Genomic DNA, 17,738 nt, shown 5'->3' with positions numbered 1-17,738 from the left:
AAGGAATTTCTCTTCACATTACCACCACTTTAGTTGTCAGGTTCATGTCTTTGCTCCTCTGAATTAAGGAGGACACGAAAAGAAAAGTCTTTTTCTAGGGCCACCGGTTAAGCAGAGGCTACTGCAGGAGAGTGCCTTCTGCATAGCTTGTCCTCCCTTCTGTCCACGGCATTAGATCACATGTAAAGGGAAGCCTGCTGGCTTGGTTTTGGCTCGTAACTGGTAGATAACTCTTCTTCCAGGCATTGCCCTTTGTGATGGACCGAGGCCACATAGCCCTGTAATGCCCCGGTTACTTACCGGTAATCTTCATTACTCCGAGTATAGTCTTCCTCGCCACATGACTAACCAAGTGAGCTTCAGCTCCACACCAGAACCCTCCAAAGCAAAAAGTCAGCCTCCCATGCCTCCCATCCCTTCCCAAGATGGCCGACCCAATACCACCTGACCTCTATAAGAGGCGGGCCGGCCCAACCCATCAGCCTGAAACTACCAAGCACAAACATGAAGCCAATAGGCAGACAGGGAGGGAGGGATGGGAACTCATGTGGCGAGGAAGACTATACTCTGAGTAATGAAGATTACCGGTAAGTAACCGGGGCATTACCTCCTCGTTAGTCTTCCTTGCCACATGACTAACAAAGTGAGCATATACCAAAGCCAAGCAACTTCATGGAAACTCACAAGCAACCAACGGAGCAGGATGGGACCCCCACGGAAGAGGGCAAACCCAACAGGCAAGACTAGTGGAAGAACCACTCAAGAGAGGCAACCACGAGCAGGAAGAACCAGCCTGGGACAGAAGAAACCGGAAGGGCCGAAAACCCGGACCCCCGAGACACGAAGTGCCTCCAGAAAATGTGAACTGACTAAAGGAGGACAGAGAAGGCACAGCACAAGACCGCACGAAGCCAAAGCCGCCGCAAACAGGCCAAGCTGGGATAAGCACGCCAAGACCGCCCAAGGACAGGCCAAAGCGAGAGGGGAGCAAAAACCCAAACAGGATATGAGTCACCAGGGCACCATAGGAACCAAAGAAAACAGGGCAACCCCACCACAGCGACCCAACGAAAAAGCCACAGCAGCAAGAGACACAGTCCGACCAAAGCCCACCCAGACTGTACGGTGGACCACCAACAGCGAGAGAGCCGAACCACCTCCAAACCAAAGACCAGAGGGGAGAAGAAAACAAAATCCACCAAGCTCAGAGGGAAACAAGGGCAGAAGCAAAGGAACCAGACGGAACCAACCCAGACCGGCAGGAGCCGCAAGAACGGACGAAGGCGCAGGAAAGGAAATCAGCACCCCACCCGAACAGCAAAAATCAAGGTCACCCAAACCCCACCAACAAGGAGAGGGAGGCGGGACACGGACCACAGTTGCCCAAAGGAACCCCAGACGGGAGCGCAACAGCAACAAAAGAGCCCAGGAACAACAAAGCCCAGGCAGGTGCAAGGCAAAGGAGACCCGGAGGCCGCAGGAAACCCCAACAAGCGACCCTGACATCAATGGCACCGAAGAGGACCAGGACCAATGCCAAGCCCCAAACAGGTAGGCAAACACCCACCAGGGGACCTCAAGCACAAGAAAGCACAACGAACCCTGAAGGAAGGGGAATGCAGAACGAACAAGTGAGACAGCCCAGCGCAGGGGACAAGCAAACCGCCCCGCAATGCTCCACATGCAAAAATGTGCCGCTGAGGCAAACACCCAGGAGGCCAAAGACACACCAGGATGAACCAGCCGAACAACGGAGAACCGACTGGAACCGGAGTGAACACAGGGGCAAGGCCACAGGCAGCAACCCACCAAAGGCGAGAAGACAGAAGAGCTGGGCGGAACGAGCCCGAGAAATGTCAACACCCCCAGGGACCAAACCCGAGCCGGTAGGACCCAGCACCCCAAAACCAGGGACAAAGAAGAAGAGGATCCAAACCACACAGAGAGCGCCGGTGAGAAATAAATAACTGTGGCAGGAAAAGAAACCCCAGACCCGAGTGAGCCAGTGCCCACAGAGGCACAACACGGGCCAGAGCCACCATCTGCAGGAGCAGAAATGGGAAGCACCCAGGCGAGCCCCCCTAACAGGACACATATCCCGTCCAGGAAAACAAGCCCAGGCGCGAAGCTGCAAGCCCGGATAAGAAGGCAGGAAAAGCCAGCACCGGGGACACAAACTGGAAAAGAGCGACCGAGGCAAGCCCGCAAAGCCCCCGGAGAATGAGGCAGTGAACAACCACCCAGGAGAGCAACAAGAAGCCCCCGCGGGGCAGGGGCAAAAACAAGCCAAGAAACGGCCAACAGAAGGCAGACGAGAAATCTGCCAAAAAGCATACCAACTGATCCAGCACAGATCGGGAACCCATGTACGCCGCACAGGCCGGGAAGGGGAGACCAGAACACAAAGACCACTGGCCGAACTGGCAGACAGGGCAGGAAGGGGGCCACCAGGGCAAGAGAAGGGACACCCACGGGAACAGGTGAAGCAGGGAAACTCCACAGAACACCGGGACCAACCAGACGGGGGACCCCCAATGGACAGACCGGGCAAGCACCACTAGGCACCCAGGCCCAAGGAGCCCAAAACTCACCCTACGGAAGGGCCTCAACAGGGTAGACAACCCAGACATGAACAGCCGGGGGCCACATAAAACCAGACGAAGGCTGACAGCCACCCAAGGAAGGAGACCAACCACAGAGCCACAGCACGAGGGACTGGACCCAATCAGCCAGGAATGCCCGAAACCAGCAGCAAGGAGTGCATGGGACACACAACAGGGCAAACCCATCCCACTCAGGGAGACAATGCAAATAAAAAACAAAAGATGGACAGAAAACAGAACAAAGTCATGCCTGCACCCCAATACAGAGAACTGGGACTAAATCCATTGTGTATCTTTGCACACTATGCCAATCCAGTGTGGACCCAGGAAAAATACCCCCAGGCAATACATGCCACACCATGTGCACGGGTGCGTGCGGTGAATACAACATAGTACACTACTGTATCACCAGAGCCCTCAGAAATGAGGCAGGAGAAGTGAACACGAACCACTTGCACCAGCTGAGATCCGTGACAACACGACGACGAGGAGGAGGGTGCAAGGGACGCCCGCCGGTCCAAGGCAAGAAAGCCAGACTGCAGGAACAGGAGCAGACGCCAAAGCCCACCCGGAGACTACAGAAGCAGCCCGAGAAGCAGCAAACAGAGGACCACCCCCATCAGACATGCAGGCGCCCAGAGACCCCGGAATCCCCGAAGGCCACACATGCCACTTAACAAATGTGCGATGCCCCATTAAAGTAAACGTGTGCAGCACCACCCCCCATCTCCCATACCTAGAGTCACAAACAGCGTGAACTTGACCCGAAGGTATCAGAGCGCATTACAGGAGCACCAGGGAGAATCAGAGCGACACCCAGAACACAAGATGTTGAGCGCCCCTTTTTTTTTTTAGTGTTTCTTTATTTTTAACCAAGAAACTAACATGGAGCACTCACTATAAACCCAAAACAACGTAAACGTGGAGCCCCTGCACACCACCACTGCAGCCGCCAAAAAGACAGACAGGCATGCTGGATCCGCTGCACATGAAGGACACAGCCCGGTTCCGGTGAGCCGGTAGAGCGACCAACCAGCACCAGGATAGAAAAACCCAGCCATAAAAAAACAGCGTTAATAAAACAGAATTTGAAACCCAACCACCATTGGATGTGTGGAGAGTATCAGCAGGATTCGAACACCAGGCCCGTGAGAGCTTCGCCACCAAAGGTAGAAGCCTTGCCACTGAGCCATACCCCCGGGTCGGGAAACCGGACGAGACCAGACCTGCCCCCAGATCACAAAGCCGCCGAAAGGGGCACCCCGCCCGGAAGGAAGAGACCCATCAGAGGCGCGGCGAGGAAGGGGGGCCGGGGAGCTCAGCAGAAGACACAGCTCACAGAAGAGAGCCCCGAGGGGCAGATGGAGAGCGGAGAAAGGCAAACATGTGGTCAGTGGGGAACGACCAAAAAGTACAACAGCCGCCGCAGGGATGCAGCCGTGCAGCCAGGGCCGGCGGCGCCAGCGGGGAATACACCGCGTAGAACTGCTGCAGCCCTCACAGTAGCCAGTGAGCAGAGCCCATGAAGGGATCCCCACACGCCTAACTGGCGCACCATTGGAAAAGAAAAGCCAGTCGCAGCGTCTAAGGACAGGCGGCGCCAGCGGGAAACACTGACACCAAACACAACAGCCTCCGCCCGCCGTAGTCCGAAGGGAAGGTGGGCGGCGAGCCTGCCTAAAAATAATGTGTGGGCTCAAATTCCCCAGTCAGCATGCCTGCGGCTGACGGCAGTAACCCCTTGAAAAGGGAAAAGAGGGCGAGCCACCGCCCGCCGTAGCGCCACCAGGGACATGCAAAGCCGCCACCCGCCGCAGCGCCGTGAAAGGCAGGCGGGTAGAGACATCCGGGCATGGGGTAAAGGGATATAATTACAAAACACTGAATGAAAAAAAAACAGAAGAGACACGGCAGCGCCGGCCACCATCCCAAACAGTACCCCGGCCACCCCCCTCCCAGGAAAACCTTTGCCCGCTAGAGCAGATCCCAACCGGCTCAATACAGATACCTGGGGAAAAAGGGGGGGGGGGGGAATCCAAGGTCCTAGGGTCCGCTAGAGCAGGACCGCCACCTGAGACCCATGCACCTGCTAATGCAGGCACCACTTACCTGACGCATCTGGAGAGATGTGAGCAGAACTAAAAAAACAGGCTGATGGGTTGGGCCGGCCCGCCTCTTATAGAGGTCAGGTGGTATTGGGTCGGCCATCTTGGGAAGGGATGGGAGGCTTGGGAGGCTGACTTTTTGCTTTGGAGGGTTCTGGTGTGGAGCTGAAGCTCACTTTGTTAGTCATGTGGCGAGGAAGACTAACGAGGAGGTAATGCTTCGGGAACTTGGTGTTCCTTTCTGCTCACTACACCCTGAAAGAAAGCGTGAAAGAAAGGATGGTTGAAGTTTGCCCTTCCTTTGTTTACCTGTAAGGTCGATACATCTGCTAATTCACTTGTTGCAAAGAGTTTAGAATCTAAGTGGGTTGGTTCAAACTTTTACTTTTGAGAAACAGAAAAGAAAGTACAATAAAGTTAAGTCAAAGTGATGTAATAGTGCTGTAAAATCTTAAGACTTTGGTAGGGAGTGCTGTATCATAAGCACAGTATTAAGTAGGAGGGTTGCATTATTGAGTTTTATCTTCTACCCTTCATGATCATTGAGTACTTACACAAAAAGTATACATTTGTGTTTTTTAAAGGTGCGCTGCATAATTTTTCCTGTTGCTGTGTGTTTTTGGTGAGTAGCTTTTCACATCAGATACTGCTCTGCCTCCACCTCTCTGTGGATTAAGAAAAGTGCAGCACCTAGTCTCACTTGGCCAAACCCTAACTGGCCAGAACTCTGAGGAGTTGTAGTTTAGTACGTTAATATTTATACCACGTGTAAAACCAACAAATTGCCACATGTAGACTATTTTATGTAGCATTTTGTTACCTCCTCGACACATTTCTTGTAATACTACTTACTACATGACGTTGATTATCTCCTCTCAGGTACCATGTGACCCAGTTAGGGCCAATCAAAAAGCAAAACAGCCATACCCTCCATGTCCCCTTTCTTACTCCTCCAACCATAACATTAATAAAGGAGTAAGGAACCCTGACGGGTCTTCTGCAGCTTTCAGACCATTTGGATGTACAATGCGCCCAAATATTGACCTACACCATAGTGCAATATTTCAGTACTGGGTCACACAGCATGCTTCAGTGGTGCTGCTCAAACTAGCACTGCCCACCTATCAATTTCTTTACTAGGACCCACATACAAATCATCTGCTACTCTTCAGACTTAATCTTCAGCATCCATTACTATTCTAGTAGTGAAGACATACCTGCCAGTGCATCTTAATCCTCTACTACAGCGACCACTGTGAGTTAATGTCCTGGATGGATCTATGCTCCGTCGTTGAGCAGCACTCCTGATCTGCAGAGTACGTTGCTATATCACAAATAGTAACAGCATACATCTACACCGGTGCACCTGTATTCAGACCTGCAATACCCACTGCTGTGGTGTTATTAGTGTCTTGGAAATGTTGCACGGGAATAGGTGGTTTGTGATTAGGTGGTTGAAATGAGTGTCATTACAGTATGTATTGTATTGCGGGGGCGGTGTTTGGTGGTCTCATGGCTTGATTGAGATTATTGCTGGTGTAATTCCATGATGGGGGAGAAGTTTATTTTAATAAGTATTCATTGAAGTTTCTAGATTTTCGTCCTGCATGTGACATGGATGCTGGTGGGGTAGGGATTTTGCTCTGACTGACTGCTTTCACCAGTCCTTTATTTTCATTGTTATTCAGTGAATGTCTCGACGCAGGAAACTGCTTCAACTTCGATGAGTGCGTGTTTGATGCGGACTGATTTCAGAGTATTGTGGTCAGCATTATGTGTTTGTAGCGTCGTACACCAATGCTTTTAAAGTCTGTGGATCTCCTTTGGAGAGTTTCTGGAAGGATCAGAAAACTGTTTGGTTGAAGTTGTTTTTGGGTGGAGAGGGTGCTGATCTGCTGTGTGATGGGGTATCTGTCACAATTTGTCAGTGTCTTAATGTGCTGGTTGTTACCTTTTGTCAATTGGGACGTTCAAAAGTAACTTTGTGGTTCTTTGTGTACGGTTTGGTTGGATTTATTGGGTGGTTTATGATAGTGTGTGTGAATATGGCACAGTGGGGTGGAAGGGGAGCCAAGTGCTTTGGGTCTATGCAGCTTGGGAATATGGAGGCAATGTGATCCATTGTGTTGCCTCTGGAATGGGTCGAGCCAGTCACACGCGAGGGGAGTTCGAGGGATGCAAAAACATTTTGAAAGACTTCCTTTATGTTTTTAATTGGTAAGTAAGGTTCTCTAACGGGTGTGTTGGTGTTTCAGATGCTAATGTGACTGCAGAGTATGGCACTTGGTTTCTTATGTTCTCTGCTGAAGCCTGGCCACCTATGGATGAGGTTGAAAATTGATAGTACGTTTGGGAGTGACCCAGAGACACAACACTGCTACCATCTGATTTTCTTTTCAAGTGGCCAAAAAGCAATATCACGCTATCCAAGCCGAATTTCTTTATCCATTTGGTCAAGAAAAGGGGTAAAAGGGAAAGTGTACTGGATGCACATTTGAAGTTCACTCTGGGAGTATGTCACTAAAATATTTCTCTATCCAAGATGGGTGAATGAAAACAAAATCACCCTCTAAAAGAATCTACACAATAATATTGAAAAGGTACGTTGTACAATGAGTCTAGTCAGAAAAATGTGTCTTTATTGTGAACATTTTTCAGGAAGACTAAGTGATCAGGTGAGGTGATGGACCTCAGATCACCCATATCTATCTACGTGTTAAAGCTGCATTTTGACTCTTTCCCCCCCCCCCCCTTAATTACCACATGTTCCTTACACCGTTGGATGGAAATATCGACTGACCCAGATCTAGACTATGGGAGAAGGGAAGAGAAGATAGATGGCGGCCTTTAGTGCTGACTGTCAGCTGCCTGTAGCCGAAGCTCAAAGCCTACTGCCCTGCCTGAGCTGCCCCTCCTGCAATAAAAAATATGTATTTTGTGTGTTGATTCCCTTTGCCCAAAATCCTGCAAGCTTACGGAAGTGGCAGCGCGTGAATGCTATGGGCTGCTCACTTCCATGATATGGCCAGGTATTGCTGAGTCCCCTTCCATCAGGTTGTCCTGCCACATCCTATGTAGTGTAGTTCCTATATTCCAATAGGCTCTGCGCATTGGAATAACATATCCTGTAGATTTGACGTAGGACTTATGTCGACTAGGTCTCTATCGAATATATTAGACTTAATTGTGAGTGCCAGCTAGCTCAGAGGTCACTAGAAACGTTCTCGAATAAACAAGAAGGGATTCGTTTCTGACAACTGCCTAAACATGACTACTCTGTTTCCCCAAGATAAAACGTATCTTGAGAGTCGTGGAAACAATAGATAGATATTTTACTCAGTCAATCGTGCATGCTTCGTTTCATCAGAGTTGCAGGGAAAATAGAGACGGGCGTTTTCAATAAAAGGATTTATTGAACAGTCTTCTTTCTTATGCGAGTAAAGTGAACCGCTACAATCGTTATGCAGGTTGCAAAGTATAATGCGAACAGCAAGAACAATATTATAAAAAATACCGTAAAAGCATAGTATGGTTTCTAAGCCATAAAATACATACATAAATAACAAAGCTAAAAGTACTCAACTGGTGATTCTAAAATACGCCTACCCCAATGTACCTAACCTGAGTCTAGTAGATAGTCGAGCTGCTCCGAACCACTGTGTTTGCTAGGGCAAGTGAAGGCATATTTATACCGTGAAGGTGCCTAGTTTGACGTAAAGTCGGACATAATACCGTCACCAAAGAACCCTAAGGGAGTGGTAGTTCTTTGAAAACTCCATGATTTCTAGGACAAATCAATATTCAAGCAAGGGGATGTCCCTGACTGCTGAAGCTGAGTTTTCCAAGAAATCGTTGTGGCTTTTTGGAACGAGTGGAAGTAACCATGCCTGTATGTGGACTGCATGGGTTATGTCTAAATATGGTTATGATTTCTATGCCTATATAAGGGCAATGTGAATTGTACCTATATAAGGGCATAAATTGGTAAATTACGCTTGGATTCTAAAATGCTACACAACACATCTCCCCCTTTTCCCCGAGGCATAGCCAATAGATAACTTTCCTGTATTCAGTTTCGTTTTTGGGTAAATTCTGTTGGGTGTTTTCAGTGTTTTCCAGTGATTTCAATAGCTTAAAAAAACAGTGGTTATCAGTAGTTACACATTTTCGCGCCATTAAAAACAACAGGAACAGTGTTTTTCCGTTGTTTATGGAACTTTTTGCTTTTATTATTGCTTGCTTTCTGCACTGATTGTACGTAAACTGTCTATATACCATGCACAATGTATATGAGGTCGAAGTGTAGTTTTTACAAATCAAACTTATCGTAGTACTTTATACAATACTTCTTCAATGAGTCTTTGGGCATGCGGGCTCGCTCTTTCCTTCTCATGTAAACTTTCATCTGTGAAAGGGCCCTCTCAACATTGGCACTTGAGACAGGCAACGCCAAAATAGCCAGTACACAATTTGCTAACTCTGGCCACTGGCATAGCTTTCCATGCCAATAATGATGCACCTGAAGATTGTGATTCTCTGTGGCAGGTTCTAAAACATATGCGTTGAACTGGGCGCATATGCCCCCAGAGTTATTGAAGCGGTCAGAAATGAGGCAGCACTTTTGAAACTCAGGAGAAAATTTGCTTTACGGAAGGGATCTATAACTTGTGCCGAGTACCACAGTGAGGCTTCATTGACTTCAAATGCCATGGTTGGTGAAGGGCTATTTCTCATACATTGTAAAATAAAAGTTACTGAATTGCTCCTCAACATTTCTTTGCTTACCAAGTGGCAAGCAATCTAACATGTAGCAGTGCCAAAGTCACTAAAAGTGTCACCCAGCTTACTGTCAAGGAGATGTTTCAGATCGACACAAATTATGCTGAACACTTAGCAGACAAAGGTGTTTTCAGACTTTTTTATCAGGTCCACTACAGCAGTCCTGCTTTTTTGTAAAAATCTAAGAATGCAGTAGAGTGTACTTTTTTTCAAATCGCCATCAATATGGATCCAAAGACCCTCACATTTCTTGCCGTTTTCATCATCACTCAGCAAAAGTTCTGTAAATGGTTGCCTCATGGATAATATAGCATTCATGGCCTCTAGGACTGAGAACTACCAGCTAAGTGACACAGTTGGGATGGCTCTTTCTTTGATGCCACACAAGGCTCAAAATGAGACCTATTTGTATTTTAGTTCCCACGCATAACAAAACAGTGCACCAGAATGGACTAAAAAGTCAATAGCATTAGTCATTAACTCTGAAGATTGTAAAGATGCCTTCAGATTGTCATCTAACACGTGGCAAGGATCTCTTACAGGGAAGCTCTTCAGCTCAGGTATTGATTTTGACAGGTCATCACACACATTTTTCATTTTCATATACATAGCTGAATCACTGTAAATACAAACAATGCCACTCTAATGTTTGTAGAACTTGATAAGAACTTTTTGCAGCAGCATTCCAAGTGACACTGTATTCCATGTTTTCCAAAAGTATGGTGTCATGGTTTCACCAGGATCCCAGATGCTTTGTGACTGTACTCTTTTCACATATGCCTGTCACTATACCTTGCATTGAATTTTTAAAGCCTGGGGTGTTTGGCGATTCACCTACTATCAATACTGACTCACTAGAAAAGGGGGCTGTTGTATCAAGGGTTTTTACCCATTCTCTGTGAGTAAATGTGAGGGTACATATTGGAAAAGATTCTCATGAAACCTACATTTTTCCTATCAGTAAAAGACTCAAACGTAGCCAAAAAATATAATATGATTTAGATATTTCCTGAATCTCTACAGTTTATAAAATAAACAACACCTAAAACATACTTCTAAACCTTGTATCTTCAAACCAAAGACCACAAAACTGAAAAAAGGATGAAGAAACAATATTTTAGTGACATCCCTAAATAATAAAATTCAAGCAGAATAATGTTAGCCCAGTCTTACTGCTACCTTACATTACATAGTAACATTGTATTGGCCCATTCAGGAAAAAATTAAAATGACTCTTTCACTCTCCTTTTCCTTTCTTTGAATGGAATTCAGTTTGTGGGTGTGCAAGGGTTTTTTCAGTGTTTATATGTTTTCACTGGTGATGGCTATTTCCCTTCCGGTGGGGTTTTATCAGTTATAATAGGGTTAAACCTAAAGCCAGACAGCCTACCAATAGATCAACATCCACACAGGTCTTGTCTTGGAATAGGGGTCGGATAACCCCAGACGTATTTTATTAAAATAAAAAAAATATTTAAAAATTCAAATAATTTCAATACGCAGAAAACCCGCACATATTCAGAAGTTTAAAATTTTTCATAATCAACGTATTTACAACTTTTTTTATGGCTAACCTTATCACGTATCTAATACATAGCCATACCTAACCTAAAGCTGAAATCTGATCAATTTGTTTTCTGCGTATCCCGGGTGAGCCTACGTGAAAGGTCATGACTGGTCCCAATTACTTGCTAGGGCCCCCTTCTTACCGGAGTGACCTTGCACAGGAGGCCCGTTGCTGATCAGATTCCTTCCCTCGGGCACCCCTTACGCCCTCCAATACTACTTCCAAGGGACTGACTGTTCTGCCAACTTGGCGCCCATACACCTGTGCAGGGATTGGCCCAAACTGCCTACCGGAAGCAGAACGTCTACCCCCGCACCCTTCAGGCTACCGGCCGTAAACACCCCTTGGAGTGTGATGAGGGACCACTAGCCATTCCCATCCCCTCAGGCATCCCCATTAATAATGGGATGCCTTCTAAAAGATGGAAAAAAAATGAATGACCAATCATGACCTTACCGCCACAGGCCAGGATAGTTGACCGACTATCTGTCCCCCTCCTTCTGCCTACTGACAAAAGGTGATGCTTTGTCCCTTGCCCCTATCATCAAGGCTAACACGTTCTCATAGAAATGCTTATTGCCCAGTTTAGAGAGGCGAACCCCGTCCTGGTGAACAAGCATTTGCAATGCAATAGGTTTCGCATTAGTTATGAGCTACTGGCATTGTAAATGGGTGTGTTCGTTAGAATGTGTTTCTCAAAAAATATCCTAGCTGTAGCTTAACAAATAAAAGAAAATCAATGAAGCAAGGAAAGGGTGCAGTACCTTTGCTTGTTACAAGGTGTCCCTTTGGACGTTTATTAGCCATATAAGGTACGGCACCCTCCAATAATGAAGAATACAACTCATCCACAGGACCGTGTTTGAGGGTTGAACTGATAACCCAGAGTGCAGACGATGAGTGAGCCGTACCAAATGACCAGGCACACTTGACTGTAATGATTAAGCTGCTATTCCTGTATATCTGTTTATGGTTTACCCTGAAGCTAGAAAAAATATTCCATGATTTGGACGATTAGAGCATCTAATTCATGTAAATCATTTGGTGTCCCTGCCTTAGTTACTTTGTCCTCATTCCATTTAGAAGAATCACAGAGGAACACAGTGGCGATCAAGAAGGTGGCCACTACATTTTATGTTGTTATGTTAACTCCTACAAAATCATCAGGACGAAGGCAAATTATATCTTCATTAAATACTGAAGGCATCACTGGCTAAAACAGGACACCAGAGGACTGTCTGCAAAACCCTGCTTATGCCATGTACAACCAAAAAAGCACACACCATGCCCATAAGATTAAACAAGCAAATACTGGGAGCTGAATGGGCACAGAATGTTGTTTAGAAGATTTAATTTATTTTCTGTGTTTTGATTGGTGCTAAAAAGCCACCCTCTTTTAGAACATATATCCTCATTTACACCTTGATAAAAACTGCATGCGTAAAAAAACACCCCGAATCAAACAATTAACATGTGTTATTTTCACCCAGTTAAAAAGTAAGTGCAAACAAATGGTGAATAATACAAAGAAATTGGGTTTCACGCACTGAGGGATCCCTCAAGAAGTCCACGGATGCCCTCCAGAGGGATCGCAATTCTGAAATTGGGGCTGCCGCACGAGAAATCCACCAGCCCCCTCCAACTGAGCCGACATGTTATAAACTTTGTGGTCTCACAGTTCTGTTCTCTGTTGCGACTTTGCTCCTAACACTTGAAAAACTGAAATCTAGCAATAAAGCAATTCCAGAAGACCACTTTAATGAATTAGCTTGCAGGTTACATGCGAGCAGACAATGGAAGCCCTAGCTCAAGCCCAGAGGCCATTAAGACAAATGCAATTAGCTGTGTAAACTGCTTGAGATGAGTGCCTTGGAAATGAGATTCGAAGAGAATACTACATCCAAAACAATTTACCAGGGTGGAACTGCCTCCTTCAATCTCTGCTCATAATCCCGCAGGAATGCCACTGCACCACTGTAGCCCAACATCGGTCATAAATCACACAGACTGGCACAGCAGGGCACGGTAAAGCATTTCTGCTTAGCTGCTTCACAGAATAGATAGCACGTGTGAATGGCTGCGACGCCTGGTGCGGCCGCCATAACAAACGTTCACGCAGGAGCCAGACTAGTGCGTAGGCAAGAGCTCGTCATGTTTATTGGAAAGGTGAAATAACAAAAGGCACAGTGTGCACCATCTCATCCGCGCTTGTTCGGCTGCTTTGGCCTTGATGTCACTTCTAAAGCAATATCGACTTGATCTGAAGTCTGTCTGCCATAGACGCGGAGTGCTTTTGGCATAAAAAAACAAGTGGCGCGCACGTCGCGCCTGTGTGGGCACAATCGTAGCTCCTCCCATGGCCTATTGGTGTCGATTACGCGCTTGGTGCACGTAATAGACACCAATAGGCAATGGGAGGAGCTATGCGCGTGCTTCGGGCCAATTGTGTGTAGTCTTTTCAAATAAGACGCACGCAAAGGCCAATGGGGTACCACAAAAGGAATCGCACATGCACAAGCGTGTCGTGTACGATTCCTAGGTGACTGCTAAAACCCCGTTTTTAATTACAAGATGCCTCGCGCTGCGAAGCACTGCTTATGCAGTGCAACACAGGGCGCAAGCCCTAAAAAACAGCCCCCCCCAGATGCACCCATTCGCCAACACCTGCAGTCTTGTGGACCGAAAGAGCTTATCAATCCTGTTATTGATTCTCTTCACGGAGTGATTCAAAACCCTCACCGACTCCACCCCCCTGCTATTGAAACCTCAGGATCATGTGGGACCACACTATCACTGCCTGTGGGCACTACATGGCCAACCACCCCATTTCCGTGATCAGTGACCCCAACTACTCCCTTCCTGCCCAGATAAACCAGGTCATCACCTCCCAAATGCACTATTACTACAGCGGGTACTGTGGAGTCCTAGGCAATAAGGCACCAAAAACAGTCCATGCAGTGCCATCTTGAAACCCGCCTGCTGGGCCATTTCCGCGAAATTGCCTGTGAAAAATTGTGTTTCAACCTGCTCACCTATGAATGACCTATAATCCAGACTTCTCTTTTGACCTGGAATGGGCGAGGCTCCGATGACCGGCAGACAATGGCTAGCCCCCCTCCTACAGCACAGGACGTGGGAACTGCGAAACATTGACACAAATAACCAGCCATTCGCCAATAATACTTTGAGCAGGTGTTAACGCACATATCATTTGTAACAGTCAGAAGACCAACTCCTTATTCTCTGAACTTTCTGTCCCTGTAGTCCCCTAGCCGTGGCATGAAAGAATGGGTACCAAATGTGGATGTATCCAAGCCTACTGCCCCCAGCGTTAATGTTAATATCCTGCCACATTGAAATTTCGTGAGAGGAGTCCCATCCTGATGAATGAAGATTGGCCCTCCAGCTTCTTGAGGCCTGTAACCTGTTCACACACGAATGCCCAACCATCATACTTCTACCTCACCTGGCCCCCAGGTGGGTACCTGGGCTGGGCTAGAATTCTGCGACTGATGCACGATTGCGAGCTTCCTTCCTGCGGCACAGGACATGAAAAACTGAGAGAAACCAAAAACAAATGCAAACACCGTCATCAAACATAGCAGCATTCAGAGCAGGTGAAGACTCACATAAACGCTTGTAACCATCAGAAGACCACAGGCAATCCTCAGAACTGCATGCCCCGACATGCCTCTGGCCGTGGCCTTGGTGGCGGCTCCAATCCTAAAAAGAATGGGTACCAAATATGTATGGGTCCAAGTCAGCTGCCCTGAGTGCTAAACCCAGAATCCGATCCACACACCCTTTTTAATGCCACTAGTACCGCTGACAAAATGTCAATGCTGATTGGGAGTCTGGCATCAGGTTGGGGACTTGTGAACGCTGACACCCCCTCAGTGCTCTGTGCAAGTGCTGGCGCGATCGCAATTTAACATTGAAATAACATCATCTAACGATCTTCAGAGAGGGACGGGCGGAAAACGAATCCAGGAGGTCTTATTCGTGGATCAATGATGGGGTGATTTTATTGTCAGTAAACAACTCAAACAAAACAGGTAAGTGTCTTTGAGGTTTTTTCTGGGTGGTTGGCGTCCTTCTTCCTTCCTTCTGTCTCCAGACAAGTAGTGGTAACGTCCCCGGGTACCCTGGAAAGAGAAGAAATAGAAGACAGCAAGTTTGACTGTCCGGAATGCAGCTGTTTTCATAAAAAAGGAGAAGAGTACCGTCACCAAGTCCAGAGGTGAAATGAGAAAAAACTGTGTGCTCGAAGCAGGGTTAAAGTGCAGGGTGGGAGAAAGTTTCAAAGGCACGTGCCCAAAGAAATTAGGTTATTCAAATTTCCTGCCCCTTAGCTTCAGTTGGCGAGGAGAAAATGAACATGGACCTGCAGATCTCAAAATAAAGCAAATTTTCACCCTAGTCAATGGTGGCTGCGTAAGAGGTCTCAATTTTAGGGATGCGAATAACCCTCCAAAGCCCAGAAGGCAGTTAACGTTAACAGAGAAAGAAGATGGTCCTGTGCTCCCCCAACAAAAACAAAGTAAACAGACCCGATAATCCCATGCACCCGTTTCCAACTACACCCTCCCTTCACTCTGTTTTCCCGGGCCACATACAGCAGGAGCGTAAATCTCTGGTGTTACAGCCGTGTGAAGGTGTCCTCTGGGGACGTCCACCAGGCCTCTGACCAGGTCTCGGGCTCTGCGTGCACGTTGTCTGCTTCTTCCTTGATGACGGCGCCGGCTCTGGATTCGTCGTCCTGGTGTCCCAGTGAGCAGGGAATCACTTCTTCCGTTGCAGCCCTCGACCTGCTCCTTCCTTCAGGTCTCCGTTCACCTTCCTCCTCCGGCACAGCATCTTCCGGGTTCTCTATTCGAGGTGGATGCCCCGCCTCTGTTTCCCGGGTCCTCATTCCATTTGCTCTTTTCCTAGGGTGACCAGGCGTCCCCGTTTTGCCAGGACAGTCCCTGTGTTTAACCAGCTGTCCCAGCAAATTTCAAGAAATGTTGCTCATGTCCCCGTTTTTTGAGAGGGTCGACTGAAAACGGTGGGAGGTGTTTTTTACGTTTTACAAAGCAGGGATAGTTAGCAGTTGTTTCAAGAAAGCAATTTAATTAACAGGCAAGCTACTGAGCTTACAAAATGCATTTTATGTATGTTCTTATTGCCTGTTCTGTAATTCTCTGCTGAGGAGCGCTCTCATCGCTTGAAGTAAAATTGTAGTCCTTCTTCTATTTTTGTGAAATGTCCCAGTTTTTGGCTTTAAAATTCTGGTCACCCTATCTTATCCTCCTCTGAGCTTCCTGTTGGGGAGAGGAGTCCTGGTTAGTTAACCCTTGATTTTCTGGTTTGTCCCACACAGCAGATGACGGATTGGACTGCGAGTCGGTGTTAGGGTTCATGATGGGGGTAAAAGCAGGCTCCTCCTCACAGATCTCCAGGCTTTTTTGTTACAAATCATTGTTCACATGTGTGTTAGTCCAACTGGTTGGCAGCTCCTATCTCGTACACCTTCGTTAAAGGAAATATCGCGCACTGAAAATGCTGTGTCTGGTTGCATTGGCATGGTCCGCAAACCCTATACCCATAAGTCGGCCTTCAGCACTTGCTGACAAACTGGTGGGTCTACCTGAAAACGCTATGCACCACTCCACCGAGGCGTGCATCATGCGCCCTATGTTGCTGCCTTTTTGGCTATGTTCCTACTATAGAAATACCATATAAATACCATATAAATGTATCCATACACATGATCTTGGGAAAGGAAACTCAGAATTCAGCCAACTTCCCTTGGGTGGACACAGAACTCCCTGTAAGATTACACTATACTAACAGTGTACTACAGGGGGTATTGCACCTTGTATACCTCCCACGCTTTCTGGCTAATGTTTTTCTGAATACTAGTCTCTGCGCCAAAATAACTCATGCAGGCCGCCTACTGTCACCTCTCTAAGCGCTCTATATTAAGTGTACCAGTATAATTCCTGTGATTGGTTTTGGTGAACCTGCAGCTGGAACTATTTCTGTTGCTCTACCTTTGTTCCTCTCCGATTGCATTTTTGGGCTGTCATCGCCTGACTGTGCAGAACCGAATGACCGCTTGAGTACGTAACCAGAGCCACCTTTGTGAGTCTCCCTAACGCCGAGGTCGTGGTTTCTGGCAGCTACCACTAACTGCACTGCAGGGCAGTGTGTGACAAACTATCTCTATATAATTGATGCTGGCTCGTGAGCCTAATGACCATGAAATACTGTTAACATGCGTCCACCTTGAGCACGTCTACCAATCTAGTACAGTATGATCTGACAGCCGCCACCATTAAAGTAAAACGTAAAGAATGTTCATTCTTGTTCCCCATTGGAAATTCGAGCAGAACTTTAAATGACCTTGGATCCTATTATTATTATTATTTAATTATTATATTATTATTATTATTATAATTATTATTATTATTATTATTATTATTATTTCATTATTTAATTCCTGTAACTGAATTTGCATTCAATTCAATTCAATTCCTTTATTCGGTTTTCATGAAATTACAAAAACCATAAAAGTACATCTTTTTATAAAACATTAAAAAAAAGTAGTTAAAAAAAATGTCATCCTCTGATTACAATAAATAGATTTAAAAACTTTTACAAATTCTATCAAGGACAGTGCATACTAACGATATGAAGTGT

The 17,738-nt window shown here is 46.7% G+C and overlaps 1 protein-coding gene across 23 annotated transcripts in view; it reads left to right on the top strand.

Annotated features, from left to right (window-relative positions):
* Nucleotides 1-17,738, top strand: part of BIN1 (bridging integrator 1) — a 556,732-nt gene that overhangs the window by 480,399 nt on the left and 58,595 nt on the right. The window lies entirely within an intron of this gene.

The sequence above is a fragment of the Lissotriton vulgaris genome, chromosome 2_1 (genome assembly GCF_964263255.1).
Source record: "Lissotriton vulgaris chromosome 2_1, aLisVul1.2, whole genome shotgun sequence".
Lineage (NCBI taxonomy): Eukaryota > Metazoa > Chordata > Amphibia > Caudata > Salamandridae > Lissotriton > Lissotriton vulgaris.
This window is presented reverse-complemented; position numbering and strand designations above follow the sequence as displayed.